Source organism: Pipra filicauda, unplaced genomic scaffold (assembly GCF_003945595.2).
Source record: "Pipra filicauda isolate LSUMZ 115617 unplaced genomic scaffold, ASM394559v2 scaffold17_size4572894_pilon, whole genome shotgun sequence".
Taxonomy (NCBI): Eukaryota; Metazoa; Chordata; class Aves; order Passeriformes; family Pipridae; genus Pipra; species Pipra filicauda.
Window position 1 is genome coordinate 2,039,950 of NW_024104287.1, and position 20,667 is coordinate 2,060,616.

Here is a 20,667-nt window from a genome sequence, read left to right on the forward strand (position 1 = left end):
CCAAATCTAGATTAGTTTTCTTGCTAAACTTTATAAAGAATAGAGGGATCTTTTCACACTGTGCTGGACTTAACCTTAACCATGCAAGATGAAGAAATACGTTGCCAGGCTCAATGAATATCTGCAGTTTCAGGAAGATATTGGAGAAATTACATTCTTCTGGAAGTGCCATCCTGAATTTTATGTTTCTTAGAGTACATTTTCTTGAAATAGGTCTTACTCAGAAATTTGTACAGAAATCATAAGAAGTCATCTTAGAGGGAAAGTATATTGTTATTGATGGAGGTTCTCAATCTTGGACAGACTGGTGTAATAATTTATTTTTAAATACAAAAGATCTTGAGTATTTCTTCTACTGTTCTGTAGAGGTTATTCCAAGCGTTAGAATTAGATATGTGATACACACTGTTTTTTAAGTTAAATGTATGGCAATTTTAAATTCTTTTGTTCATGTTATTTTTTTTTTTAATTCTTGATAAATAATTCAAAGGTAATCATAGTAAGGAATTTGTTTCCTGCTCTCTAGAGAAAATTCTATTCTAATTCAGGCAGTTGTCATATTTATATTCAGGTGGGGTGGAAAGGATATGGCATATATATGTATGAGTTGTCTGTGCAAAGGCAGGATCATAAAGCCTGAAAGTATTGGTAAGAGACAAGTAAGAGGCTTCTTCAGCACTTCTACAGCACCTTGGGTCACAATGGCAAGCCCTCTCTGCTATTCCAGCTCTTGGGAAGATGTTGCCGTGCCAAATCACCGTGATGTGTTAGACTCTTTGGTAGCTCAGCGCAAAGTGGGTGGATGCTCACTGGCCACTTGGCTGGTACTAAAGAATTATTCTACTCATGACTGGAGCATTGCTTGAACCCCCACTGTCAGTTCCTGGCCCTGCTGACATCAGTGAGACTTTGCTATGGACTTCAACAGAACCAGTCTTTCACCCCAGGTCTCTAGATGTGAAAGGTTAATGCATTAACCCACTGCAGCATTTAGCTCCATGGTCTTGATACCTATTTCAATATACTTTAGTGCAAGTCTGTAAATATGACATTCAGAGGTGGTTCCCAAGAGAACTGGGTACCTGGTAATCAGAAATGGTGCTAGCGTGAATAATGTATATCACAGGGATTTGCGAGACTGTCAAAAGGGAGATACGACTTACCCAGAGCTTGTGTTTGAGGCAGTACTCTAGGAATTGTAAGTTGACAGAGCCTTTAAGAATTTCTATATGCATAAAACATATTTGTATGATGGTGATATCTGGAGTCCCCAGTAGATTATCCAAACCCCATTGTGCCAGACACTATACAAATAGAGCCTTTCTCCACAGAACTTGCAATGTAAGCATATAGGATGTGTAAAGTGTTGGATAATGAAGTCTCGTTATTCTTATTTTACAAACTGGGAACCAGGGCGTCGAAAGGTTAAGTGATTTGCCCAGGAGCACATAGAATTTCTGTGGTAGAGCTATGGTTTGAATCCAGATTAGCAACTTCCTTGATTCAATTCCTTAATGAAATAAGAGCTTAATAAAGCATAATCAAAGCTATCCTTACTTAGAAACCTATATTGACATCAGAAGGAAAAATGATCCTGAGAGTTCTTCCGATAGCATCGTCATTATCCCTTGAAAGTATTAATGTATCTGCACATAACTTTAGCTTTTGTCAGAAAAAAAAAAAAAGTGTTGTTTTTTTCATGAAATTGAACGGAAGTTATAATACTCTGTATTTCACTGACTGGGTATCCCACAAATGCTAAAGTTCTATAGCACACACAGTACTACGCTAATGCAGCAGAAATGTGTAAAATCTTGTGTGCATTCAAGTGATGCGCATCTAAACCAGAAAAAATGAGGCTTCACCTTGGACTTACTGTTGAGTGAACTATTTTCACTAGAGTGTGTGTGTATTTTATATGGTAAACTGCACCTTCTTTGCACATCATAGGGTAGCTCTTTTTCAGAGCTTGGGAAGATGCAACGCTTCAGGGATGGAACTTTTCTTTTTAAGATTGTTAAATCCTGGGATCTAGTTTCTAATCTCTTCAGTGTCCTGTTGTTTCCTTACTTTTCAAGGTGAAGAAAAAAGAAGACATTATTAACTATTCCAATGCCTGCTGTCAGTGCAAATTGTGGAAACAGGTCCAGTCTTACTTGCACAGCTACTGTCAAGATGAAAAAATTATACTTTCCGGTGAAATTTTCATCCATTAGTGTTTCAGTAACATCAGAGGCTTATGAAGAAGCTTTTGCAGCCAAGAAAATGTGGATCTATTTTTTAGATCATTGACTTTGCTTATTTAAAAATTTTTCTTTCTCCAAATAATTTCAGTTCCAACTTTCTGTCTATTTTTTTTCAGTGAAAAAGACCATGCAGAGGAAAAATTTGAAAAACTTTTTAAAATAGAAAAAAGGTGACTGTAAAATCATGAAAAGCACCTGGGCCATTTCAAAAGTCTGAAACCACTTTTTTCCATATTTCATTAAACTCTAGATCTCAGGTTGACAAGTTTCTGCAACAGAAGTCACTGACAATTGTTTGGCTTTGTAGCTAGAAAAATAACTAAATAAAACCAGCAAGAGCTGAGGGGTTGAACACATTATTTTAGCTCTAACATCAGAAAATTCAAAACAGCTAACAAGAATAAGTTTACAAGAGGATCCAGTTTTGAAAACTTTAAACTCACTCCAGCAAAACTAATGACTTAAGACGAAGAAGCAGAGAAAGCTACAGACTAATGGAAAGCCTAAAGAAGGCAATTTGCATTTCATCAATAGTAGAACACCACCTAAAATAGGGCTTTAGAGACAGTTAAAATTCAGAATAGACATTTTAAAGTGTTTTAAGAAGTTCAAACTCTAGTAATATAACAAACTGCACCTTTGCTAAACTACTAAGAGAGATGGAAAAGCTGTTATTTAAAACATCTTCAATGCAACTGTTTGTGTGATGTTAATATTTAAGGAGGAACTTTGGTTGTCAAGTTTATACTGTTTTGGAAATTGCTGCAATATGAAATTTACATTCACATTGTCAGACTCTTAGGGTTACAAGTGCAAATACACACACACACACACACACACATCAAAATTATTCCCATAAAGTCCAATTCAACCACCAAAAGATCACTTTTTTCCAAGCTTCCAACTTTCAGCTTCCACTCTCTGTTCACTAGACAATGACAAAAAAGGCACAGACATATATCAGGTTCAGTCTTGGCCTGAAAAATCAAGTCATTCTACAAATTATGTTCTCTTGCTTCAGAAAGCTGATTGCTGTGTAGATAGCTATACCTGACTTCTGTGAGAAAATCAATTCTTACTACCCCTTTAATCCTGCTCACTCTGCAAAGCCAAGGCAGCGATTTGAAAGGGAGTTCAGACTTTCTGTATCATCCATGCAGTTTTCTCATTTTTATCTGTCCATGCCAGACATGGGTGGCAAGAACATAATGAAAGGGTTAATTATGATCTTGCTTGGCCTTTGAAATAGCAACTAGTAGTAGCAATAAAAAGGAACAGCAAACATTCGGGGAAATCTGCAGAGCTGAGAGGGAAAAGGACGTTTTCTACCGAGTAGGCAGCCACTTAAAACTGGAAATGAACAGAGATGGTGCACTGGGATCCTGCAACACTGTTTTTACAGAGGTGGGAGCAGAGCTCTGCTTTGTGAGTTGCTTAAGGTGAGAGAGAAAATATCTGGTAGCCCAATACCCACTGAGGTAAATTTTGGATTATCTTCTCTGAATTGTATTTCTCTACTGGAAGGAGAAACTAGTGGATGTCTTGACTTGGTTCTCATGGTAAGGGCCATGCAAATTCCAAAGTGTCTTACCAAATACTTTCAGCTGCAGCTTCCTTCTAAATCCAAGAAAAAAATCATAGTTGGTTATTTCTCTTGCTGTAAGCTAAAGATATTACTTATGCTTAAAGGAGATCCTCAGGAGTGTTTAAGTGTAAAAGTCTTAAGTGAATTTGGATAGGAATTTGAACAGTTTTGAGAAACTTGCCGCAATGCTTTGTGAAATCCAGGTACACAATTCAGACTGAAACCTCCTTCTCAGAATCAGTGAATCACACCTCTGAAAACTTGACACTAGGCCAAAGTAGATGGAAGTTTTTTAGCTAGCTTACAGTTGCATAATGCGTAATAGTCTTTTGACTTACTGTCTTGGAACTTGTAACCATTTGTCTTGTTTTAGTGCAGAGTTGATATTTGATGATTAGTAAATCCAGGAGATATCAACACAGTTTGAAAATGAAGTTCACAGTGCATTTACTGCTCGACTGCCAAAAAAAAAAAAAATTCAAGTGCATGGTTCTATCCTCTCAGATGAAAAGAAAATGGCTAGGGTTACTGGCTGGCTTTGTGCAGCATGTGGAGTACTGTAGTTATACTGTGTGATAATCAGTGCTTCAGAACCTGTTTTCAATTACCAGCAAGTCCCAAGTCTGCTGCTGACTCTGTCCCAGATATACAATGTTTAGCATGATTTGGAGCATTGCATAATACAGAATGGAAGGCAAACCAAGCTCTCTGAAAAGACAGTTTCCCAAACATTATTAGTCTTCTAATCTGTGAGAAAATTCTCTTATTCTGAGAACTTAAGTGTTGAGATTGCCTCCAACTTGAAGTCATTAGGCTCTATTTTATTAATTCGGTCTACGTGATGCTGATCTCTACTATTTGTTTTTCTTAATTTATGTGCATTAAAGCATTGCCCAGAGGCTTGAGAAATGTAGAGAATGCTTTCAGAAGGACAGAATGTCTATCAGTGTCTATCACTGAATGAAATGCTTAATAGGAGCAAGAGTTCATTCCTTGCCTTAAATGGGCAACTGAATTCTTCAAAGGATATGTCTATGGAAGCCAGCCTCCAAACAGTATAAATGAAAGAGGAGCTGGCTAAGGAGAAAGGAAGGTAATAATGACTACGAGGAGTAAGAATGAGAGGAGTAGCTGGGAAAGACATTTAAAAACGTGGAGAAGTGACAGTGATTATCAGCAGAGGCATATATATGTGTGTGCGTGCGCACGCGCGTGTGTGTGTATTTTTTCCTAAATGACTGATGTGCAGATTGAGGGTCTGAGGTACATTTCAGTTATAAAGGCTTCACTACTCTACTGTAAGCAATGCTCCATCCAGCTGCTCTAACCCTGCTGTGACTGTAAGATCACATGAATTACTAAAAGCTAAGCCATATTATCTCGCAGTTATAGAATTCTAGAATGGTTTGGGTTGGAAGGGACCTTAAAGATCATCTTCTTCCAACTCCACTGCCATGGGCAGTGACACCTTCCACTAGACAAGGTTGTTCAAAGCCCCATCCAACCTTGCTTTGAACACTTCCAGGGATGGAGCATGTCGAGGTGGACAGAGAGTTTACAAGTGACTTGTTATTACAGGTCAGCTGCTGTTACCTGTTTCATTGCTATAAACTAGACAGTCAGGTCCTAGGGGACAAATAGAGACAGAACTCATTGGTATGCATGAGAGTTTTTAGAAAAGGAAGACTAGTTTTGCATATTCTCATCTCCTTACATGTCTCATACTGCTGTTGGTTCCAGTATTACAAATCTGAACTCTTCATAGGCAAACAGATCTTGTTCTGTCTTCTTTTACAAGTGCTTTCTTGTCTGTGCAACCTCTGTAAGAAATGTTTGGAGCTAGGGTGTAGGGGGGCATTCTGGCCAGGACTATTTCATTTATTATGCCAGCATGTATGCTGGCAAAAAGTAACCAGTATATCTAACAATGATATGGCTAGTATTGCTAACATAGGTATTTCTACCTTTTCTTCTGGATAACTTTCTATTTAAGGAGTCCTCAAGCTTTGACAAATTCTGGCAACAGCTATAAATCAACTTCATTTAATATCCAGTATTTCCCTAAGGCATTTACTTTCAAAGGCTCTTAGGCTCCTTTCTGTACTTTTGGTAAATTTCCAGCTTTTATGTCCTTGCAAAAAAATGGAAATAACACAGTTGGGTCTATATAAATGGCCACATAGTAATAATATATCAACAGAAACTTTGCTAGGAGAGGATCCTGTAAAATGTAGCGGTAACAGAGCTTACAGGCAGAATGTACTAGACAGAAAAAACAAGTAGAGTGAGACCAAGAATATTCTTCATTTCAGATGTGAATGTTGGCAACTGGATATGGTCTACCTCTACACAAACCAACTGAAGGAGCTGAAAAATTATATACACACAGCCCACATACTAAGCTAATATCAGATGTACAGTATACTGCACAGCACCTCAAAGTAGGTTAGATAGAACGTAGGGTGGTTTAAATGGCAAGAGGGACACGGGGATTCAACCACACTAAAATATTTCATGATTACAGGAAGAATCAAGGGCTGGCTGTGACAAGGAGTAAGTTGATCACTAGGTATCCCAGTACTGGCACATGGCAACAGAAATCTCTGAGCCAGCAGGCTTGGCTTTATAATTGTAAGGAGAGTTCAGGTAAAACAAAGAAGAGTCAGCACTCTCCTTTTTTGGGGGATTAGAGTTAGTTATTTCTGAATTAATAGGGTATTAAACAAGTATGAACACGCCATAATTGATTCAGTTATTTCCAATTGACTCTTTGTCAGGAACTTCTAAAACAAAAGTATACCCATAAAATTACCTTTGGGAAACATTGGTATTGTTTAAACATAAAAAAAGGCATCAGCTTTTTTTTTAAGTCAAGTATGAGAAAACGCAATTAGTAAGAGACTTTTTTCTAGCACCTGAAAAAAAAATCCAACAGATGGTTTCCATTTGCAAAAGAAGTGACCAAAAATCTGATTGCTTAAAACCAAAATTAGTCTATATCTATAAACAGTTTAATAGCGGTGAGAATTCTTCAGCCTTGGAATAAGAAAATTTTTTTATAATAATACAGTAAATGACTTTATCAAATAGATTATTTTTCCAGTCTAAACCAGTATTTATAATCACTGTAAGACTTAAGCACTGATTAAGATGAGTGTTGCTATGCACCAGTTCATATTTACCTTGTTTACGATGAATCATTGCCACTGAAGTTTAGGGCAAAAAGCTCAGGAGTGGCTGAGAAGCTAGGACTGTATACCCTGGAGAAAAGGAGGCTCGAAGGAGACCTTATCGCTCTCTATGACTACCTGAAAGGAGGTTGTTGTGAGGTGGGATTTGGTCTCTTCTCCCACGTAACAAACAATAGGACAAGAGGAAATGGCCTCAAGTTGCATCAGGGGAAGTTTAGATCGTATATTAGGAAAAATTAGTGGTTATTATTGGAACAGACTGCCTGGGGAAGTGGTTGAGTCACCACCCTTGGAGGTATTTAAAAGGTGTGTAGATATTGCACTTAGGGACATAGTTTAGTGGTGGGCTTGGCAGTGCCAAGTTAACAGTTGGAACTGATGATCTTTCAGGTCTTTTCTGGCCTAAATGATTCTGTGATTTCTTATGTCAAATTATGGTCTTAATCTCTGGCTTCTCCTGTACTTATTTGGGGGAAAAGGCAACTGGCACAGTGGTTTCGATCCTTCTCTGAAGTACAAGGTAACTAGGATCCTACAGGAGTCTTTCTGAATCATGACTTCTGCCTAAGTCTTCAAGCTAAAAGAGGTTTGACAAAGACTTGGATTCTTATACAATCTGAAAAAATACGTATTTTTGGAAGTTCATGTTTCAGGCTCACTTGCAACCAAAATTAATCATAGTCTATCCTGCTCTCTCCCCTTTAGAAATTGTTGTTGCAATTCACCTTGAGCATCTTGCCTATCCTGAATATGCAGCATATTAGTTATTCCTTCTATGCAGTGAAACCTTCATCATGTAAGGACAAAACAAAAATAAAATTTGTATATTTTCACGCAAATCATTATCATGATTATTTGCTATCAAAGTTAAAAGCCAACTGATTTCATCATTTCCAGACAGAATGAATTGAGGACTATTACATCAATATTTACGTAAGCAGAGACTACAGACTTTGATTGTCAATAAGTTTTTAAAAGCAGATTCTTAGATATCATATTTAAAAGGACAATCTGAAGAAAGAAATATTCAGTCGGCTATATGCATTCTTTTAGTCCTTCAAATGGCAAGCCAAGAAATATGAATAAAGCAAATTCCCTTCTAGTTCACCAGTCCATAAGTGCTCATATTTTCATCCCATTTCTCTTGGAACTTGAGGTCAGGGATGTTTCTGTGGTTGTATTTTTAACTTTTTTCTTGTTGTTGTTACATTCAATCTTCATATGACTAGGCTCCTGGTTTTTTGCTTGCTTGGTTTTGGTTTAGTTTTTTGGGCTTCACTAAAGCTGCAAAGGTCTTGTTCACAAAAACGTATATAACTCAAGCAACATCTAACAATTGCTGTTACCTTCAAAAGTGTGGAATTTGTTTGGATACCACCAGATATGATTTGTAGTTCACTTAATCACACTTCCCTTAAGTAGAAGTGAGAACCTATTCGTTTTTCAGAGAATGTATTATTCTAGTAATAACTAGATAGAAAGAGGCACTGATGTTCAAGACAGAAATATTTGATAAACTATAAAGAGACACGATCCCTTTCTTTTTGTTTTTACACAAACAGAAGAGCACAAACTGAAAACCTAGACTGGGAATAAACTGCACATAAGCAAATAACAAGAGACATGACTTAATTTGCTTAGCTACTGAAATAAGGTCTGCTAGGTTTGTCTTACTTTCACTTTAACCTATACTAAATGCTTTGGAAAAAAGTTCAAACAATGTATCTCCAATTCTGTAAATATGCTATATATTGAGGAGGAGCTCTACTGTTTCAAGCAATCCCCACAGGCTTGTCATGTAAAACTGGTGTAGGCAAACTAATTCAGTCCTCTGAACATTTATATTCTTTCACATGAGGAAAGTCAGGGATAATTGTACTGAAATAGTCTTGTGCTGGTACAATTTCAGTCAAGGTGGCATTGAGAATAATTAATTCCAGGATGAAAAAGACGTGAAAGCTGTTGGAACATTTAATAGGGAACGTGACTGATACTGCTCCCACCCTGTCAATGCTTGAGAATAAGGCCTTATAGTAACCCTTACAAGGGCTTAAGCTTTTCTTTGGACTTGTTCATAGGATATCCAAAACCTTTGTAGTTGCTTCAGACCCACCTCTGATTTAAGCATATAAAAGAATGGTGGCACAGAATCCACAAGATCAGGGAGAACTCTTCTGTCCTGTGGGTGTTGTGGAGCATAATATCATAGAATCATAGAATGGCTTGGGTTGGAAGGAACCTTAAAGAGCATATAATTCCAACGCTCCTGCCATGGACAGGGACACCTTTCACTATATCAGGTTGCTTAGAGTTCCATCCAAACTGACCTTGAACACTTGCAGGGATGAGGCATCCACAACTTCTCTGGGCAATCTGTTTCAGTGTCTCACCACCCTCACAGCTGAGGATTTCTTCCTATTATCTAATCTAAATCTACTCTCTTTCATGTTCTGCACGGAGATAGGAATCTCAGTTGTGTGCAATATTTGGCAATAATATGTTGACAGTAGTAAATGGGCTTTTTTAAATAATTAAAAATATGTTTGACTTATGAGATATATGTTGGGTAAATTTTCTTATATCTTAAAAATAATTTTTTTCTTACTGAACATCATTAATGTCACATAAGCTCCATTCACAGATAGATGAAGACTCATTGGCAGTGTATCCTTTCTTCTTAATTATAACTTCTTGTGTAAAAGCTTTGTGTCTCTAGATCATATACTTAAAATGTTTAAATTTTGCATGAAAAATGCTGAGGTAAGGCTAGGTTATCTCTATTTTTGGTTAAGAATTTAGCAACCTCTAGACACTAAGTGATACTGGTGTAGTCTAGTCTGTGTTGCTGTCAGCACATTTAAAATGGTGTTGAAAAACTGAAGAGGTCAAAGAGGACGTAAAAATGAATTAAGGACAAAGGGAGAAAATGTGCTGTGGTGAGGGAATTAAAAGGAACACAGATATAATTGAATTACAATGTTGAATGTCTTTATGGGGAGAAGAGGGATGGATAGTAAAAGGGCTTTTCTATCTAGTGGAGAAGCATGACAAGAAACTATGTCCTTCTAGTCAAAAATGAACTACAAAGGTTCAAGAGAGAATGACCAGCTAAGGGAGGAAGCCTCAGCAGTACCAAAGGAGTCTATTCTCCATCTTTTACCTTCTTCATATTTAAGATGAAATACATTTCTACAACAAATCTTGTACTCAAAAATTAACTTTTGGATCGAATGTAGGTACACTTCAGTTACTTTTATTGCTCTTGTAGGAAAGTGTAAAAGACTGATCTTTTCTAGATCATTAATATTTTGTGGTGGCTTTTGTTGTTGGGGGTTTTTTTATTTGGTTGTATTTTGGTTTTATTCATAAAAAAACCTGAGAACCATGGGATGCTTTATATGCATACTGGGTTTCTAGGTACCTCTAATACACTTTATCAATATCTTGGACCACCTCACAATAAGCTTATGTAGTTTTAAAGGTTCTCCAAACTGCTTAAGTAATCTGTTTTGTCTCTCTATGTTGGTTACGGGTCCTATTTCTTAGAGGTAAGATATAATAGGCACTAGCTTTTTCTTTCCCATATTTCCTGCAGAAAGAGATGCTTATGTGAAAAAATAAACCTCAGCTTATTATTCCTCTTTTACCTCAAATCTTAATAGATCTTTTATTTTTGGTCCTGAACTTTGCCTAAAGATTGCCAAGTCTCTAGTGCTATTCTTCCAGTCTGCACAAAAGGCAAATGTAGATTAGGTGCACAGCTGGCCTGAACTGGTGTTGAAATTGAGCTCTTCAGCTGCATCATGGCAGACTCCTTTCCTCCTTGGAGCTGCTTTCTCTTACTCTTCACTCATTCAGCATGGTGTATAAATGGAGAAACTGAGTGGATCTGTGGTTTTTTGCAGTTCTTTTCTAAAGAGAGTGCCCAAAGCAGCAGAGTGGCTCATAAAATAGTTGTGATATGCCCTATCATCCCAGTATGCAAGCTGGTACACTGGCACCACAATTATATTATGACCCCGATACTACTCAACTGCTCGGAAAAAAGGAGAGTTGGACTTGATTGTATCATGGAGAGGAGAGTGGTTGTAGGCTTGTATGTGTAGGTTTCTTCATAATTAGTTCTCTCCTTTTGATGAGAAAAATTTCTCTGGCAGACTCATTTTGTAACTGAAGCTCAAGCACAAGGTCATGTTGGGAGAAATAACCCAGCTTATTTTATTCAGAAGATAAGATATACCACAATTTCCTGATCTTGCAGGGTTTGTAGCTTATTCAGTAGGACACAGGAACTGCAGACTTCAGGGTCTAACACAGAGTTCTCCCTCTCTTTTCTTTTTTTATCCCCTTTTTTCCCTAGCTGTTTGAGATCTATTGCCACAGTTCCATCCCCACTCTGAACAAAATGCCCAGTGTGAGCATACCTCTTACTTTTACTTATTTCTGGCATTTTGCTGGGGTAGAGGACAGGAAAGAGGTAGTGTAGTCTGACAGGAATCTTCTTGCCTGCCTTACTAGAGCAAATGCCCTAACAGTGCTAGATAGCAGGCTAAGAGATTGGGCAGGATTTGGACAGGAAAACGAGAGGTTAGTGACTAAGAAAAAGGCATGTCAGAGAAAGACTGGGCTGCACCAGGCTATGCATTTAGTGCAGAACTGGTAATAAAATTTATGTCAGTAATAATGATGTCCTTTTAGCTCAATAAAAATTATATCAAAATCAGACCAAAAAAAAATCCAAACGGGTTAGAAAGTGTGACACAGCAGAGATTCTCTGCTAAATAAGGACTCGCTTCCAGCTATCCACTCCTGCTAAAACTGGCTACACAATTCCTGTAAAGTATATATGCAGTTTGAAGCATGTGTGAGATAGGGTTAGTCTGAGAAACAAGTATCATTATGGCCTGACAAAACACAGGTGTACCAAATGCTGGCTGGGTTTTAGCTGTTTTGATAGCTTGTGTCACACCAGAAGCCCCGGTTTTCTTCTACTTTTGGCCAAATTACTCTTCCTTTGAAGTACAAGGGGTATTGATAGGGCTGTGTTTCCGTAAATAGTCTATACATATGTACTTACATTTTGGGAAAGTCTAGAGAACTGTAATTAATTCTGTTTCACATTCACTTTCTTAACCCTTAAAAGTCAAAGATAAAATCACTTTATAGCATGCTTTTCCTGAAAGGCTACTACTATTTCTTGTATAGCATATACTATAAGAAGCAATACCTCTTTAAATTTAAAATTTGTCAAAGCTGCAGTTATTACAGTAATATATTTTTTTGATATAAAGGCCAAAATACATGTTTCTTAATTTTGTTTTTCTCAGATTCTTATTTTTAATCAGAAACTTTTCAAAATTTACATAGAATTAATTAGCTGCAAATATTATACATATCTTACAATCAATATTTTATGAGAATCCTATATAGTTAACAAGAATCTTAAGGATTAAAATCATTTGATACTACACATAAGTTTCATGAGGAAAAAGTGCTTCTGCTCAGTTTAAGCTCTAGTGGAAAGAGCACCAACAAGCATACAGAAAAGCATGTACCCTTTTTCATTTATGTTTAATGTTTAGATATTCATTACCTCTGCAAAATGCTTTAAAAATGCTCTGGGTATTGCAATAGCCTCAGTCTACTAAATAACATTATTGATTAATTTTAAGAAATTGCTATATAGCATTATATCAGTCAGCAGTTGCTTAAAAAAATAAAAAGCTGAGAATTATATCTAGTCACATCAGAGTGTAAGGTTTAATTTAATTTCTAGTGTTTCTGACCCATTACCCACTATTGAGAGCATATTGTGATACAGCCTGTATTGCCACGTAGCTACAAGACTCGTTTTCATCAGCACCTGAGACTGGAGGCAGAAGGGGAGAGAGAGAGGGTCTGGGAATTATAATGCCTCATCTGCTCAGGTCATTCACTGCCTTGCAAGTTTAATCAGGCTTTCTTCATCCTCCATTAAACTCATTAGGTCCTGTTAGGTTAGTGCTCAATGTTGATCTCTATCTTGGTGAAGACAATTGCTGCCGATTAACTATAATTACCAGTAATGGTCCCAACCTGCTTTCAAGCAGACAGTTGCTGTCATTTTGTCCAGGCCCCTGCTCTGTGATGAGCAGTCCAAATCTGCTAACTGTTTGCTCGCTTGCTGTTTGAACCAACAAGTTGCTTCTTGTGTGGGCTCATGCCCTCGCCCTTGTACCTGCCATCTGTAAACATCCCAACTCTGTTTGAGGTATGCAAAAATGTATAGGTAAAGAGAACAGGAATGACTGGTATGGGGAGGGGGAAACAGCAGAAGCAAGGAATTAAAAATAAAATACAAAATAAGACAAATAACTAAGGATTAAAAAGGCCATAAAGCTCAATGCTAACAAAGGTATCTAATACTTTGAAGTCCAAAGTAATAAAAGTAGGGTCCAGTCTCTAAATGTGTCTGTGTGTGAATAATCTTAGTTTGAGTCTGCTCTCCTATGTATTTCTATCAGATTATTTTGGGAATAGCTGTCCTTAGCATCAGACCTTCTATACTTCAAATATTGCTTAAGGCAATTTTAAATTGTGGATGGGTTTCTGGTTAGCCTTGTGAAAGCCTCTATATGCTTACACTTCACAAAGACCATAAATAATCACGAGTTGGGTCAGAATTTATAGTTAATTGTGGTGTGAATGCCAAAGTCATGTAAATGTTTATGTTCTCAATTCAAAGTTACAAATAATGCCTGCTAAATTTCTAGCAGACTAAGTAAAAATAATTTGGGGAGTGAAACTCAACCCTAGTTATTTATGCCTCTTTTCTGCAGGCATCTTAAAACAAAAACAACAACAAAAAACATTGCCATCGTTTGGACATGAGGGCAGTGTGTAATGCTACCCTAGGCAGCCAACATAATGGGCAAACTTTCAAGACTCTGAGCATGTAGCCATGCTCATAAAGCCCAGAATTCAAAAGTGCACCTAATATTGCAATTTGGGGAGGCAAAATCAGCTAATTGTACCAGAGGGTAGAGTCTCACAGAGAATCCTTTGGGCTAACACTCTCTTGTGTGTTTGTAGACAAGCCTGTAATTGCACTTGCTGGTAGCAGTTCTCACAGTGAGATGAGCAGTGTGGGTGGTGTTAAGTGTGAGCTCCCTCAGCCGAAACTGTGACAAGCTAAAGTGGTCATGCAGAATCTGGCAGAATCTGGGTCTTGCCTGGCCATCCTGCAGCGTGAAGGCAGAGCATGTGTTCACTGGTGTGTACCTGGCAGATCTGACATAGCCAAGAACTGGGGAATACTGGAATTTGACACAGACTGTAGCAACTCTATTGTCATAGAACCACAGAATATGCTGAGTTGGAAGGGACCCACCAAGGATCATCCCTACTCTGGACTGTGGACTTAGTGTGATCTTCAAAAGAGTAATTTAAGGCAAGAAATTTATGAGGAGGGAGAATAAAGTGAAGAAATCCCAATATTTATGTATTTATTCAACATGTATCTCAAAAATTCTCCTTGACGATAAAAGAAAGCCATTTAGGTTGCCAAGTTAAAGTCTTAAACATTGCATCTGTTTGTCCAGCATTAATTGCATTAGGAGCTGATCTCACCCAAAGCACTGAATAAAGCAAGGAAAATTAATATTCTCATGTAATTAAACACTATAGTAGTTGGTTTTTTTTAATATATGTATGTAAGATCAGAAGTAGAATTGCCTGGCGGTTCTAAACGTGACATTTTCTTACTTCCAAATACTTGGATTTTGCATTCTAGGTGATTCTTCTTTAACATATTCATCATTTACTATGCTACATTTAAAGAAAGGAAAAATAATTTTTTCTGTTGATTTAGCAGGCCTTAATATGGGTACAATCTTATTGAAGTTTCTAAGATACATAATTTTATTGATACTAGAATGCATCCAGGAAAATTGCCATTTTTAAAGATGATTGTGTGCCTACCACTGTATGTTTCTTTATGTGGTAAAATGTAATGGCAATCGATACTAGTTTACAGTTGCTTTATGTCTGCAAGAGATTCATATCTTTCAACACAGCAAAGTACAAGAACAAGTTTCTTTGTTTTTAAATAAACATCTGCAAAAAATTATTTTTCTCTAGTACACAGAGTGCCTGCGAAAAGGATCTGATAAACTGGAATAACACCCATTAACTGCTCAATCCTGAGATGAGCTAGATAGCTATTTTCTACATAGTTTTCCTTGAAACACATGCATCTCAAATTTCATCATAAAAGAATCTTTTGTATCACACTAAAGCACCTTCAATGTGTAATACACACAGGGCTTATCTATATTTATGTACTGTAGTCATACTTGTATAAACAAATACACACTGCATAAATGTATGTGTTTCACTTCTGGGACTATTTATGGTTCTAAAGCATATGTGCTTTCCGAATTTGCACATTTATATACCTAAATATTTATGCATGATACATATGTGTTTTACAGATGCAGACATAAAACACACTACATGCTCTGTGTAGTTTAATTTTTCTGTCAAGGGTTTTCATTCCACATTGAAGTGAATATTTGGCCTGTAAAATTAAGTGAATTTCTAGGCAAGTAATAGTAAAACTTTAGCATAAAGAAATGTAATTGACACAATATATAGCAAATGTATTCACATTCTGACTGCCAAATTGCATTTAATCAAGATTGGCTCATGTTTTTTTAAACATTGGCAATAGCTTTAAAGAGGATTCTCTTATATACAACTTTTTTTTAACCCAAAATCACTATGTCTTTGCAGTTTTTGCAAGAAAATGGAGAGTTCTGGCCAGGAAATCACATCCCAGAAAGATCATGTTCTTGTGACAATTTATCATGGAAAAAGCCATGTCTTTCAATTGAGATGTAAAGCTGTGGTCTTGCAGTTTTGTGGTCAATGGAGATGCTTGGGGATTTTTTTGCTATCTCTTGCAAAAAAAGCATTATTAGCCCCTGAAGTCTTGGTTGCATTCCAATTTTAATAACTATATTTTGCCTACATAATTCCCACTGTAGCTTCAGGTGGATTGTGGAATTTTCTTCACTTCCTGTCATAAACTACTCTGTGGTGTTGCTGTGTGCTGTGTAACAGCTGCTGTGCTTCTCTGCTACTGTTAGTGCTTCTCCCCAAACTTCTGACCCTCTTTATTTAATCCTACATCATCTTTTGTTGAGTTTGTACTAGTATTTCAAACAGAATATACTACAAACCATTACCAAATGGGAGTTAATACAAAAGCTTAACGTACTATTTTTCAGTTGCATCTCCTGTATCTGCTTGACACTCTACACGCAGCATATCAAGAACTTAAAAAAAACATTATATGCAAGCAATACAGAGTTTGGGGGGCCCCACCTGCTCTGTGAGTCTCATCCATTAGTGATAAATGGGGATTAAACAGCAACTAAATGTATTTCAGACAGGCTGCACCCATGTAGTGTCATGAGCACATAACTTTCTTGCAGAAGATGCTGAGGCAGCAGGGGAAAAGGAGGGTGTTAGTTGATTTTTCTTTTTTCTCCTCTCCCCCTTCCTGCCCACCAAAATAATATTATTTTTACTTGAATTTTGGTCAAAAGATATTTAGGATTTTTTCTCTTTTCTGTTTCAGTTTTAGGGGTCTTGTTGAGAGAAAAGACTTACACTTTTTCTCCAATAATTTATTTCTTGATTGACCTAGGTTTTTTATAATTTTTTTACTATTTGTTTCATTGAAACTTCTTAGTTCATACACATTCTTGTTTTTATTTAATAGCCAGAGCAGTGTCTTTTTCTGTTTAGGATTGATTGACAGTGGAATATTCTGGCTAAGAGCTATAGAGTCAAACCACAGACTGAGACACTGTACAGACTGTACATCCTCAGAGTCTGCCAGCAGACTGTTCCTTGCAAAATATTACCAAGTCTAACTATGAATTCTGGAATAACACTTTCTTGGCTATTTGTAAAGACAATGCGGAGTATAGTTAGTAAGTTTACATTTCTTGCCAGAAAACCATAATCCAATGCATGCGTTGATACATGAAAAACCTTTGCTATGATTATTTGTCAGCAGCTGTTGTGCACATAAGAATCCTGTGCTTTCATTCATCAGCATTCTTTGTGCTTGTACATCTTCTTGGCCTCGTTGTTCCCATTTTGATGAAGTAGGGAGGACTGAAAATCGCAGCACCTTCCAGTGATGCATTCCTCACAGTGGCACTGTGTGGGTGCTGCTTTCTGGGTGGTTATCTTTTTGCTTGTCCTTCCTTCTAGCAGCACTTGTGTAAGTTGTACCTGCACAAGATAGAACTTCAGTGACTGCCTCTGGATGGGCAATAGTCTAAAACAAAGGAATAAAAATTAGTGGATTCTGCCTTGTAGCTGTTTTTGCAAGGGGTGATGTGTTGGGAGAGCTGCCACAGGGTAACAGGCTCGATTGGTACTCTTGCCAGGTCTCTGCCATGCCTCCAGAAGGCCAGAGTGGCAGCAGTTGGGAGTCCCTTGCTTACATGGTAGCTCACAAATTTTATGGCTTGCCCATTTGTTTGCAAGACAGTTTTACATACAGGTCATTTCATATAAATTAGCTTCCTATCTTTTTAAAGCAGTGTAGAGATAGAAAACTCTGTAAACCAGTAACTGTTTGTGCTAGTTGTATTGCTCTAGGTCATCAAAAATCTGCAAAATTAACTAAACCAAACTATACAAAAATATGAACAAACTTGGATTACCTGTTTAGAGCTCCCATTTCCTTACTATTATCATCATCCCTAAATAAATATGATTGAAGCAGTCTTTTACCCATCATTTCAAAGGACTTATCATTGCTGCTGTAAGACACTGCAAATAAGTTGCAAAAAACTAATTTGTCTTGTAAAGAAAAAAAATATTGTTTTATAAAAAACCAAGATAGCACAAGAGCAACACTGTGAAAAAATATATTGCCCCACTTCTTTGAACTCAACCCCATTGCTACTGAGGTCAACAGAGAAAATCCCATCCTCTTCCCCAGCAGCAGGCAATACTTAAATATTTATCTTCTTCTGAAATGGTAGATAGACTTGATGTTATTTCTGTCAATTTTGATGCAGTGGTTTTCTTTCCAGTCTGAGTCTCACTATGTTTGCGGGTATAATATTTATTGTTATTGTTGTTCTTACTACTCTGTGTACCCTCATGCGCACTTGAGGGTGTTGTTGCAAAGGCGTACTGCCCCCGCCGCCCAGCCCGGCGATGAAGTTTAAAGCCGGTTCCTGACCCCCAGGCCGTGTGGCAGCAGCCGGCGCCTCCTGCTCCCCGCGCCCGGCCCGCGGCGGGCGCCCTTTCCCGGCATTCCGCAAGCGGGTGCTGCCATCTAGTGCCATGGATGGCGCTGCGCCGGAGGCGACGGGAGCGGATCGCCGCCAACCCTCGGGGTGTTCGGGAAGCAGCGCGGCGCTGCTGCCGATGCCCGGCCTTGCCGATGGGCGCACGTCGCGGGGGGCACCCGCCGGTTTCGTCCGGTGGCCGTCGGGGCCCCTCTGGCAGCAGAACCGTCTCCTCCGAGCGACCCGCGGGCGGGGAAAGCGGCGTCCTGTCCCCGGGCTGAGCCGTGCGGCCGCGGCGGGGCTGTCACGGGCTGCGCCGTGCTGGCCAGGAGCGCTCTCCCGGCAGGGGCTGCGGGACCGCTCTCGGGAGAGGCTCGTCCGCTGTGCCAAGGGCGAAGCGTAGAGGTTCTGCAAATCTGTTTGGTTTTGGTATTTTGGTTCTTGGTTTGTTTGCGCGTTGGATTGTCACGCTGTAGGGCGCTTTTGATTTTAAAAAGCTTTTTGTTGTGCGATACCAATCTGACACACCCGGATATTTTCAGTAACAAAATCGGCTTTGGAACACCTGGCATAAATAGACGTTTTGTAGTTTGCTTTTTAGTGCAGGAAAGTGGGGTTTACTTTTAATTCGGTTTAGAAATTTTGCTGTAATTTTCCAAAGCCAGATCCTGAACCAGGATGCTTCCAGCAATGACAGCTATAAACAATACAACCGAACAAAGCACACAAATGTTTTCCCCTTAGTTACAGTGAGTGACATACGAAGGTAACTGAAAACTAAAGAACTTCAACTTTAATTAATTATATATACCTTTAAAATGCAAATCCTAAGAAATAAGCATATTGTGCCAGTTTTTACACATATGCAATTAACATCATGTTGATGAAGCTGCAAGCGTGCTTATTATGAAAGTGCTGCATCTTATCATTGCACTGACACTTTTGCCTGGCTAAGTGCCTCTGGTTGTCGTGGACCAGCTTTAAAAAAGCAAGAAAAGTATTTTCTGAGATCTGTGCGGCAGTGATTTTCTCTAATATCCTGCTCTCTTGAATTTCCAATGAGAAGAGAGAGAACAGTTTTACCCTTCGTATTTAAAGAAAAAAACATTCTTCCCGTCATAAACGCTGAAGTACATTTTATCCCTTTTATAAAATTGTATTTTGAATCTGGGAAATACATGATACTTTGAATAATTTGTAGCATGGCTTTTGAGGGTTGAGAAGCTAGTTTCAAGAGGCTGTTTCTAACTTTTCCTCTTTAAGTTTGAAATCTGGTGTGGGATGTTTTTGTGAAATTTCAGGAACAATCCTCTGATCTCATCTTGATCTCTCCTCTCTCTTTTCCAGCTTGCATGCTGAGGAGCTGAGAAGCAAGAAACCGGTGGAAGGTCAGAGAGGAAGATTTTGGGGAGAAGAGGCATCACCTGTGGTAAGTGAGGAGCAATGTTGGGAGAGGGATGAAGTGAGTCAGCATGACACAGATGTGTCCACTTGGAAACCACAGCAAGATCTTCCTACTGCACTGTGTGAACCTCTTAAAAGCACAATCCAGACACAGTCTGTTTCTCTATAAATCTTTCCCCCCTTTACATTACTAGTTGGGTATTGTTGGCTTTAAGCCACCTGATTTTACTATGATTTATTAACTGCTATGCATTATATATGAGTTTCAGGTTTACTGAAGAGTTACCCTTATGGTCAATGTTGCATACAAATCAGCTACTGTTAGAGAGGTTTATTGCATTGTTTTATGCAGCTAAGAATTTTGTTCGGTAGTGTTAGAATTTCTGACTTGTAGAACAATACCTAAAAAGAAAATAAATCCTCATCTGTATTTCACGTGGTTTGTGTATTACATGGAGTTCATCATATAGAGCTTTCAGTTCATGATCATTCCTAAAAACCTGAGTACCTGGGGATGGGAGGACAGGATGGGACAGACTGATATTTCACAAAAATCCTAATAAGCATATAAAATTACATAAATTGGTGTTTTGTACCAAAAGAAAAAATGTTCTTTTGTGTGGAAATATGACTTGTAAAAGTATGTGTGATTTAAATGACGATATGGCACATTTGAGAGATACTGCTGCCTGAAGACATTGGGCTGTTATGAATTGCTTATTGCTGTTCTTTCTCACTTGAGTTGCTGGAAGCTCTGCAGAAGAGTTTGGCCTTTGGTCATATCCTTGCCTGTGATAACTAATGTCTCTGTTTTAACACCAAGTATTGCTTTATGGCATCTTTGTTTTTCATTTTCTGCGTGCACCTCAAATGTGCTCTAAGGATAAGTAAATCTAGAGAGGAAAAAAAAAAGAACAAAACCCCTTGATTTTAAACTCACC